Below are 11840 nucleotides of genomic sequence, written 5' to 3' on the forward strand. Positions count from 1 at the left end.
GGAATATATGGCATCCTGAAGGATGTGGGACGGTCCCTTTTACTGATCTTCATTAATAAACTAATATTGAAAGACTCTACAAAGTATGTTTGCCATATAGTGTTTCTAAATATGGTCAGTGCATGTGACTGAGTGGAGTGGGTCACAGAAGTGGCTGGTAAATCTATGATTGTTTGGTATTTCCACATGATTGCTTACTTTCCAGTATGCTCTGCTTTCCAGCGTATGTGGCAGATTGTGAGAACGGAGAACGACCACAGTGGTGCAAACTGGATGACAACAGCTGCAGAATGTTAACATTTTAAATTTGTGCCAAGACCTGATCAATCTTAAGTACTTGTTCAGGTGTGTATATTTAGCTGTTATTTGAGTAGTTGTGCATGTGAGGGAAGCTTCTTACAACAGGGAAGCTTTTTTTGGTACAGGTTGTTAAACTCTAGCAAGGGGGATAGCATGCTGAGGAACAGCTGAAAATGAGAGTTTGTGTGGGAGGCTCCATTCTCCCTGAACCAAGCAGTTGCTCACTTGTGAGTCAGTATCTAAAATTAAAATTTCAGCTTATTTTTATTTAAAAAACTATACAACCATTGTACAATAAATACAGCAAGTTTATTAAAAAATAAATAAATAACAGAAAACACAAAATATGTTTCACTAACAAAACATGAGAGACTAGCATAGAAAGTCCTTGCATTGACTTAAATTGTCCTGTGCTTTTAGAAAAGTACACATGATACAGCGGGACACAGAGAATTCAAAACTGGTATAAAATTTGAAGGTCCAGCTGTCCCTTTCTTTGGCTCCCGGGGCGAATCCTTCATTGTGAAGCAGACATGATATTTCAGTGAGATCAGGGCTAATTTTTAACAATAAACAAATATTAAATACCAATAATTAAAAAATAACTTTTTACAGTCCTTGCAAAGCACTGATGAGGTTCTAGGAATCTCAATCCTATAGTTTCTGGCCTGCCAGATGTTTCTTATTTGTAGGGGTCAAAGGGGACCTTTTTGTACTGTGAGACATGACAGCACTTCTTTTCATGAGAGGTGAGTACATGACTGTCACTCATTGTTTTATACAATGTTTAGATAATGTTCCTCTCCTTGAGGCGATTTTCAATTTTATATAAAACAAGGTATATTAAAGATGAGTGCACCAGGTGCGTCATTCAACATTTGTGAGAGGGATGTATTTTGATTGAACACTTTTAGTACAGGGAGGATACCAGGTGTGAGCTGTCTACACCTTTACCGCAGAGAGAATGCCAGGTGTGAGCTGTATACACCTTTACCGCAGAGAGAATATCAGGTGTGAGCTGTCTGCCACGCTCTCGATCTCCTCCACACCTTCAATAATGGCTTCCGCCTGGTCTTGGTGGAGCACATGGCTAGCGTTGGAGCGGAATTTCTCATGGAGTGATTCTTGGCTGAGGGGCTTCCTCCAGTGTCCATAGAAGGTGTCACATCTGCCCGTCACGATCTCTCCGCTGTCCAGGAGCAGCGCTACTTCTCCGTACATCTTGTCGAAGTTAGCCACATTGTCCTCAGGATGTTCCACCACCACCTTCTTCAGCAGGTTGATGAGGTCAGGTCTCCTGAGGGTGTCCTCACTGAAGGAAGAGATGCCCACCTTGCCATCCAGGAGGGCTGTGCAGGCGTTGAACTGAAGGAGTGTCGGGCCTGGTGCTCAGACTCTGGGAAGGGTCTGTTGATGTACTTGGAGACTGGGACCCTCAGAAGAATAGAGCAGATGGCAGCGGGGTTGAAGGAGCCCATTATATTGATGACTCGGTTTCAGGCTGAGATGGCAGCGTCTGCGACCCAGTGCATGCCCAGCTGAGCTGGGAACCTCTTGAAGGCGATGTCTTATTTCTCCAACAGGAAGCTGTAATCTTGATCTGGCACTGCCAGGGGCGAGGGCTGGTAGTCACCATAGAAAGCACTGAACCCTGAGCAGCCGGGCACATCGTCCAAGATTAGTGGGTTGGCTTCCATCCCTCGGGCAGCTAAAAGTGCTGCTTCCATGCCAAGGCGGGTGGCGTTGCCAATATGGAGAGACTTGGCAAGAGTCGCTGCATTGGCCATAGGTGCCCCTGCCAGAGAGGTTGCAATCTCCGGAGCATGGGCACATTCGTCTGTATTCAATGAAACAAGTTTTGCTGTGGCAGCAGCACTGCCCATGGTGCCAACAACAGATGGTGGGTGGAATCTGATAGGAGATACAAAGAACAGTGTCAAACATGGCATAAGGTTAATGGCAAGATAGTTGCATGGGTAGTACTTATAATAAGTGTGAACTAAAGGAATATGCTAAGAGCATGTCAGACATGTACCATTAAAACCATCATGCAGTGTGAGAAGGCATTGACAATATGCTAAGATCTAATCAAGCACTTAATATAAATATATAACCCAGTTACAGTGAACAGAAAAATAATCTTTACCATGTTTACATTCTGTGCTATCCACATACATGAAACTGTTTGCATCACAGGCTCTTCTTTGGGATATTTCTTCCCTCTGTGCACATCAGGCACAGATCATAACATTACCCCCTCTAGGGATCTCACTCATACCACATGAGCTATTTCTACCCTCTTTGAGCATCACAACCATGGTCTTGAGATACTGCAGCCCTTGAGGGCATTCTGTGTTGGTCATGGGATATTTATGTCCTTTGTGGTCATCACACATACCTCTTAGGGATATTGCTGGCTTCATTGGAGAAACGCATGCGTCTTCCTTGCACCTTGATGCCCACGTTGAATGCCAACAGGAAGTCTGAGCCACTGGGTTGTGAGCCCATGGGAGGCATCTGGGAAGCAGCCATTAGAGCCGGCAGCACAGTGCTCGAGGGGTGAGTGGCAGGGTGCCAAGTGTCATCGAAGTCCATGGAGTGAGTCTGTAGAAGAGGGTTAGAAGGTCCTTAAAGAAGAGAACCAGTAAGTGATGGTAACCAGAGCGATAGTGTCATTAACCTATGGAAACAATTTACAGACAAGGAGGATCCATATTCTAAAATGTTGTTGATTGACTGCACCAATGCCCAATACAGACTCTCTACAGAAGTGGAAACAGACAAGATTGAACACTTGAGGAGAGTGTATAGGAGTAAAATTCTCATGAACTCATCGCTCCTAGCCTAGGATTGATGGATACATTGATAAGCAGCTGCCAAATTCCTTACCGCCACTCCATTGACATATGCAGCCAGCGTGGGAGGGAGTCTCATTCTTTTCCTTCCGTACACAGAGCTGATCGCAAACAAAGAGAACATGTCCTGTTGGAGAGAGAATAAAGTGATGAATGAACAGTGCTCCTAGTCACCTAGTAGAGGAAGAAGGTAGCTTGTGAGAGGATGGGTAACTCAACACTAAACACAGGATGGTACATCTCATACCTGGAGGGGTCTAGTAGGAGAAAGAAAGGAGCAGGTGAGGGATCTCCATGAGCAGGAGTAGTGTTCCTGAAGGACAGCTGTGTCGGAGATCAGAGGTCTCATGTTTAGCTGCTTACCCTTGATGATACTCGCTCTCCTGGCAGTGTCTCGAGATATTCACTGCTTAACGACCCCAGGGAGCCAGGGAGTGATTTGTGAAAATTCAAGGTGGATTTTATGAATTGCTCTTTCTCTCTTCTTACATATTATTTCAGGAAGCTGGTCTCGCTATTGGTCAAGAGGGTTATTTAATGGGTGGGAGTCCAGGGTGTGATGCTTGGTTAGATACAAGACTCCGATAAGCAGGTAAAATCTCTTGGTGATCTTGAACAACTAAAGTCTGAAGAGGTTCTGATTAAGGGATGGTTTGATTCATGAGACCTCGCTTTTTTAGTTGAAGTCTCCTTTTCCTTTCGAGTATCTCAAGGCCTTGCTAACTTTCTGGGTCCTGGTAGTATGTTTTAATGGTGGTGTGTTACAAGTTGTGGTGTTTGCTTTGCTCCCAGGATTACTTTAAGGACAGCTGTGAAGGAGATCAGAGGTCCCCATCTTTAGCTGCTTACCCTTGATGATACTCGCTCTCCTGGCAGTGTCTTGAGATATTCACTGTTTAACGACCCCAGGGAGCCTAGGGAGTGATTTGTGAAAATAGAAAGAGGTCTCAGAGAAGGGGGTTACACCAGAACCAGTGACTGGACCCAGGACATAGAGGTCTCAGACCAGGGGGTTACACCAGAACCAGTAACTGGACCCAGGACATAGAGAGAGGTCTCAGGCCAGGGGGAGTGACACCAGAACCAGTAACTGGACCCAGGACATAGAGAGAGGTCTCAGGCCAGGGGGAGTGACACCAGAACCAGTAACTGGACCCAGGACATAGAGAGAGGTCTCAGACCAGGGGAAGTGACACCAGAACCAGTAACTGGACCCAGGACATCGAGAGAGGTCTCAGACCAGAGGGAGTGACACCAGAACCAGTAACTGGACCCATGACATAGAGAGAGGTCTCAGGCCAGGGGGAGTGACACCAGAACCAGTAACTGGACCCAGGACATAGAGAGAGGTCTCAGGCCAGTGGGAGTGACACCAGAATCAGTAACTGGACCCAGGATATAGAGGGAGGTCTCAGACCAGGGGGAGTGACACCAGAACCTGTTACTGGACCCAGGACATGGATAGAGATCTCAGACCAGGGGGAGTGACAACAGAACCAGTAACTGGAACCATGGCATCAGGGACACGAGTCAGGATGAGTGACACCAGAACCTGTTACTGGCCCAAGTGATACAGAGCGGCATCAGAGCAGGGGGCATGACACCAGAATCAGAAACTGGGCCCAGAACATAGAGAGTGAGGTCTCAGACCAGAGGGAGTGACACTAGAACCTGTAACTGGACCTAGGACATAGAGAGAGGTCAGACCAGGGGGAGGGACACAGAACCAGAAACGGGGCCCAGGACATAGAGAGTGAGGTCTCAGACCAGGGGGAAGTGACACCAGAACCGGTTACTGGACCCAGGACATAGAGAGAAGTCTCAGACCAGGGGGAGTGACACCAGAACCAGTAACTGGGCCCAGGACATAGAGAGAGGTCTCAGACCAGGGGGAAGAGACACCAGAACCGGTTACTGGACCCAGGACATAGAGAGAAGTCTCAGACCAGGGGGAGTGACACCAGGACCAGTAACTGGACCCAAGACATAGAGAGAGGTCTCAGGCCAGGGAGAGTGATACCAGAACCGGTTACTGGACCCAGGACATAGAGAGAAGTCTCAGACCAGGGGAGTGACACCAGAACCAGTAACTGGACCCAGGACATAGAGAGAGGTCTCAGACCATGGGGAGTGACACCAGAACCAGTAACAGGACCCAGGACATAGAGAGAAGTCTCAGACCAGGGGGGTGACACCAGAACCAGTAACTGGACCCAGGACATAGAGAGAGGTCTCAGACCAGGGGGAGTGACACCAGAACCAGTAACTGGACCCAAGACATAGAGAGAAGTCTCAGACCAGGGGGGTGACACCAGAACCAGTAACAGGACCCAGGACATGGAGAGAAGTCTCAGACCAGGGGGGTGACACCCGAACCAGTAACTGGACCCAGGACATAGAGAGAAGTCTCAGACCAGGGGGGTGACACCAGAACCAGTAACTGGACCCAGGACATAGAGAGAAGTCTCAGACTAAGGGGGGGTGAAACCAGAACTAGTTACTGGGCACAAAATACAGAGACGTCATACCAGGGGCTGTGAGTGTAGAGACACTTACCTTCCACCGCCGCTGTGTGCACCCGTCTAGACACCCTCGGGATGGCCTGTGGCTTCTGGAAGAAGAAAGAGAGTGACATTAGCTGAGTTGATGCAGTGAATCCGAACATGGAAAGGAGAGAAAAGGGCTAGAAGAGCAGAGCAGAGGGTAACAAGGGTGAGAAGGGAAAGAGGACAGAGAAGGAGAAATACCAGAGGAGAGGTTTGAGGGGGGTCCCTGATAGAGGCTCCGGTCTGCCAAGCTGCAGTCCAAGACTGGCAAATGAGAAACTTCAGCCTGGCCCATGGGCAGTCCCAGCTTTGCAGATAAGCAATCCTATGAGGGCACATGCCCTCTCCCAGCATGGCACATAAGACGTCACTGCCAGGCATATCAGCAGGTAAAGCCTGGTTTATAAACAGCCCTAGACTTGCACATTAGCTGCAGGCTGGCACCGTAGCCACTCTGTCTCAAGGATCAAACCTGGTCCATGTAAACAGCGCCGCTAACGCATTGACAGCACCCGGGATTTATAGGCACCACCCTGGCATATGATGCCAGCATCTGGACACACATGTGATGTCAGCACTCTGATAAATTATGCCAGCACCCTGGCAAATGAAGTCAGCACACTGACAAATAATGAAAGTACCCGGCACTATTGGAACCATACTTGGATGTTATGCCAGCGCCTTCCGTTGGCATATATCTGGTCGCAGCACCTTGACAAAGGATGCCCGTCTTCTGGCCTATGACGCCAGCACGCTGGGAGATGATGCCAGCACCTTGGCACGTCATGTCTGGACTTGAGGTCGTCTGTTGTGGTGCAGGGACTCTGGTGAGATGTTGGCACAGGAACAGTGTGGGCATTATATCAGTTGGCACAGTATGAAACTGTTCATCTTGCTCCTGTCATGGACGTGAAATGGGCAATGTTCCCTAGGGCACAGTGTACCACCAGGGTACACCAAATGGCACAACCATGTCATCTGGGACCCCATATTTCTATTGTCAGACTTCTGATCGGCTAAAGGAGTGTTATTTAAAAAATCCCCTCGGGGCTGCCGCTAAAGACTCTGGCTAATTGAAAACGTTGTGTGACGTACATTATTACACATTGTGAAAGAAGCACTTACAATCCAGTCCCAAACTCCTCTTACAACAGACCTTAATTACCTACGATGCTCCTGTTATGTCACGGTAGACATGCACATCCATGGCATGAACAGAACAGAAACACATGACTAATGCACTCAGAGCAGACGATAGAAAAACACATGATGACGTCAGAATAAAAGGTGCCCTCCTTTTATTCACCAACGTACATTTAAAAACGGAAAAGCATTAAAAAGTATGAGTAGGAAAAGTATTTTAACATTTCGAGAATGCTAACGTGAAATAAAAGACGAATAAACGTGTGATATGACCAAGTACATCTTCTAATAAGTAAATGCCCTCTCTGCTCTATTTTAAAATAAATCTCTATGAAAACAAATTAAATTTCGAGATCTAGAGACCGGCGTTCAACCAATGGAAACAGACGATGCGTCCCAAACTATTACAAAATATACAAATACAGTCGTTACAGCTGCGACCCCTGATATATGTAGCAGGGGCTCACCTGGAAGGCGCCTTGAAGCATCCTGTGCCCGGGTGTCTGCTCTGTCCCTAGTGGGGTTGTCTCTGTCGCGTCAGTCAGTCTCTGGGGAGCTCTTCTCTGTCTCTGCAGTCAGTCTTAGTTCCAAGAGAGGTCTCAATCAGTCGCTGTCTTTGGAGATAGATGTTCTCTGTCCACCTGGAGGGGTCTTTTCTATCCCTGTCCTGGGACAGTCCTTCGCTCTCTCTCGGGTGCTGACAGGAAGGGGCGGGTTGGGCCTCAAGTGCTGGCAGGTGTTGTGTCTCTCTCCAGCCAGGGGTTAAAAACACTTAAGGGGGAAATGAGCTCCCCTAAAAAAGCCCTATGTAGAGTGACATCACTAAAAGGGGCGGGGCTGGGCCTGGCATCACCCTCTGGAAAAGACCAGGAAGACCTCTTGGAAATTCCTGCAGTCCATATTCTGGAGAAAAGAACAAAGGTGGGGGAGGGGCCTGTGGGAAACCACGGGAGACATCCCAGACTGCGTCGAAGTGTCCGCGAGCCCTCCCCTGGCTTCCTAGGATGACGGATGGACTTAGATGATAGTGACGGTGATGTCAAGAGGGCGTGTGCGCGCTCAGATATATAGCTCCTCTTCTGTATGCTTCTAAACCTGAGCATATATGTCTGTACAAATGAAACTGCAATTCTAGTTACAATCGAACACCAGATCTGAACCCCAGACACATAACAGGCAAAGTAGTCTGTGCCATGGGAGAAGCAGCATGTACCTGATAAAATATGTCCTCTGGAAAAAGACCTACAGAAAATCCTTTCTAAATGACACCAAGTTTGAATATTTACCACTGCTCCTCTGCCAGTTAATAGCCCCTAAAAATTCTATTATAAATGAATCTCTAATATACCTGGGCTCTGCCATCACATGCCAAGCTTCTTCCAATACAAATCTAAGTTTTGCTCAAATATGCCAAAGTTTCCCCAATTGCATAACGCTGAGTGTTGTTAATATGATGATCAAGGCGCTAGCCTGTCCCCCGGGGCTGCTCAGCGGTGCGAGACATTAGGATGCTCCTCAACAGCGCCAGCGGTCTGCTCACAGTGCCAGGGGTCTGCTCACAGGGCCAGGCGTCTACCCACTGCGCCAGGTGTATGCTCACATTGCCAGGTGTCTGCTCAGAGCGCCAGGGGTCTGCTCACAGTGCCAGGTGTCTGCTCACAGCACCAGGGGTCTTTCACAGCGCCAGGGGTCTGTCACAGCACCAGGGGTCTGCTCAGAGCGCCAGGGGGCTGCTCACAGCGCCAGGGGTCTGCTCACAGTGCCAGGGGTCTGCTCAGAGCGCCAGGGGGCTGCTCACAGCGCCAGGGGTCTGCTCACAGTGCCAGGTGTCTGCTCACAGCACCAGGGGTCTGTCACAGCACCAGGGGTCTGTCACAGCACCAGGGGTCTGCTCACAGTGCCAAGGGTCTGCTCATAGTGCCAGGGCTTTGCTCACAGTGCTAGGGGGTCTGCTCATAGTGCAAGGGGTCTGCTCATAGTGCCATGGGTCTGCTCGTAGTGCCAGGGGGTCTGCTCACAGTGCCATGGGTCTGCTCGTAGTGCCAGGGCTCTGCTCGTAGTGCCAGGGCTCTGCTCACAGTGCCAGGGGGTCTGCTCATAGTGCCATGGGGTCTGCTCATAGTGCCATGGGGTCTGCTCATAGTGCCAGGGGGTCTGCTCATAGTGCCAGGGGGTCTGCTCACAGTGCCAGGGGTCTGCTCACAAAGCCTGGAGTCTGCTACTCAAAACTGACATTCATGTTGGTAATGCAGTGATGCCCCAGAGTGTGAAATGCGTCTTCCTGTGCCAGTCACTTACCCGGCCCCTGCAGGTAAAGCACCATCACCATGTCAATAACTCACATCGACGGAACACACAAAGACGACCCACAGTCCATGGACGATTTTAATATGTCAATGAGTATATCACAATAAGTAGGAGTGTACCTTCTTTTTTTTTTATTTCAAATGATTTTATTAGGAACATTTTTACATACACAGTACAGAGATAGTGAAGGCAAAACTGGTCTTGTTATAGCGTCGTCCGTTGCAGTTAGTATACACTAGATATGATGGGACGCTTTTATGCTGAGTATGCATAAACAGCCTATGACATTTGCAGCATTTAATGTTCTTGTGCGTTGCCTTCGTAATTGAGAAATCAATTGGAATTTTTTTTTATTCTCCCCCTTTTACCTAATGTTGTGTTATTTGTTTCTTCTTTTTTTCCCAGAGTTTTATATAGCGCGAACTTGACCCGAAGGTGTAAGGTATCTGAGCGCTTTACACAAGCACCAGTTGCTTTAAATGAGGACACATTAATATTTAGTAGGCACAGGAAGATTAACTGATTTTCCCAGGGTTACAGGATGTTGCGCATCCTTGCTGAGACTTGACCCAGTTCACCAGATTTGAGGTCCAGCGCCCTAGCCGTTAGGCTACTTCCTCGCCCCTATGTTATTAGTTTTCGGCAGTACTGTGCTTGTGAAATCTATTGTTTTTCATATAAACTTAAGAGGGGTTTAAATCCTGCCACCTCCCTTTCCAGGCTTTTCATTGGTTTCTGTGCTTACCACTTACTTTTCCGCCATTTCTATTGGCTGTATCATATTTTCCTGCGTTTACCAATGTTTGTAACTCATCTGCTTCTCTTGTCAGTTTTCCGTAGCCGAAATACTGTTAATAGCCGCTTTGGTAGAACTATTTTTCATAAAGTTTTGCCTTGTTCTGCTTTTTGGTCTTGCAGCAGCTTTACATAACACAATTTATCACCCTGAGAGATGAAGTGACCTCACAGAATCACAGAACGCCGCGCCGCAGAGACTCGAGCCAGGATCTACAGCTCTTGATTCAGCTGCTCTGGTCACTATGCCACATCCTCTTCACTCCCATGAGACTTGTAAGGGAGCTCTTTCCTTTGCCTTGAACAGTGATTGATAAAAACAGCTTATTATTCTTCACATAGGCAAAACCGATGCATTGCCATTGCTTGTTTTTGTTACATTGATTGTGCTCTGCAATCGTTCGTATTGATGCATTTTTTTTTTAAGTTCAGAAAAATTTTATTGAAAGAATATGACATAAGCTTACAAAGTAAGACAAAGAAAATAACAAGCAAAAGTATATATCAAGATAATTAAAGGTATTAATATAAGCTACAAAAAGAAACATCAATAATTGAGAATACATATAAGCAAAATTGGCACCTGGTATGATATAAGGTAATAAAAGATATACTAAATATACATTGCAATTACAAGAAAAGCGAAAATAATATTAATATGTTTAACAAAATACAGGAATTCATGGAGGTTTAGGAACTTCTTGTTGTAACGGGAACAAAGGAAGAGAACTCTGAGCACTTAAATCAAAAAATAGTGTGACTCGACTCCACAATTCTTTTCGCTTGGCAGCTAAAGCCAAGGGGTAGACAAAAGTCGTATCTAACCTGTGATTATAGCAAACAGCATACCACCAAGCCTGATAAGATATTTTGGTAAAATCCTTCCAATTTTTAGTTATTTGCTGGAAAGCTACTGCCAACAATAAGTCAATTATTCTAACCCTGAAAGTGCAATGATCCCAGATGGGGGAAACACTCCCTAAGAAAATGTGAGATAAAGAGAAGGAGTGATTAGAGGAAAAAATCTTGTTAATTTGAGACCAAACTTGCCGCCAAACATTATGAACATGGGAACAACTAAAAAGCATGTGGAAAAGATCTGCACATGGTAAGGAGCAGGACCAACACTTATCAGAAGCATCTGGGTATTGTTTACTAAGAACTAGTGGTGAAAATAATAAACGATTATAAATAAAAAATAGTGTTTGAGTAGTATTAGCAGCTCTGGAAGATCTACGAATCTTAAGCCATAATTTGTCCCGTAGCTCAATAGGCCAGGAGACTTCTAGGCCTTTTTCCCAGGTTTCTTCAGTTGTGGTTTTCGTGCGAGATGAAGACTGAGTTTGAAGCAGAGCATAGATTTTTGAAGCTTTAGGTTGTTTAAGAAGTAAAGAACTCAGTGAAGACATATCGGAGGATACGTGGTTTGATGGAGGAGGTGCAGCAAGGGAAGCACCGTAGGCAAGTTGTAATGCGTGTGACAATAATTAATATTTAACTCGAAAAGCGGGAGGTAGATTGAAAGAAGTAGCAGCTAATGCAAATGGGATGATCTGATTTTGGTGAAACAATTGATGTACTCAGATAAGGCCACGTGATCTCCAGGATTTCCAAAAAATCGGCTTATTGTTAATTAATATAGATGTATTGTGCCAAATAGGTTGATCAAAAAAGGATGAAACGGGAAAGGAAGGAAGGATTTTGGAGGTATACTTAAGAATAGGAGTAGATAAAGATTGAGGTTTACGAGAAAACATAAGATATTCTTTGAAAGAAAAGGGGGATATAAAATACTTTTCTAAGGCCAACCAGAGAGGAGAGGATGATGCGGAATCCGTAATCCAGTTCGACACTTGATTCAATAAAAAGGATTTATGATATAAGGCAAAATTCG

Source organism: Lissotriton vulgaris, chromosome 10 (assembly GCF_964263255.1).
Source record: "Lissotriton vulgaris chromosome 10, aLisVul1.2, whole genome shotgun sequence".
In the NCBI taxonomy this organism is placed as follows: domain Eukaryota; kingdom Metazoa; phylum Chordata; class Amphibia; order Caudata; family Salamandridae; genus Lissotriton; species Lissotriton vulgaris.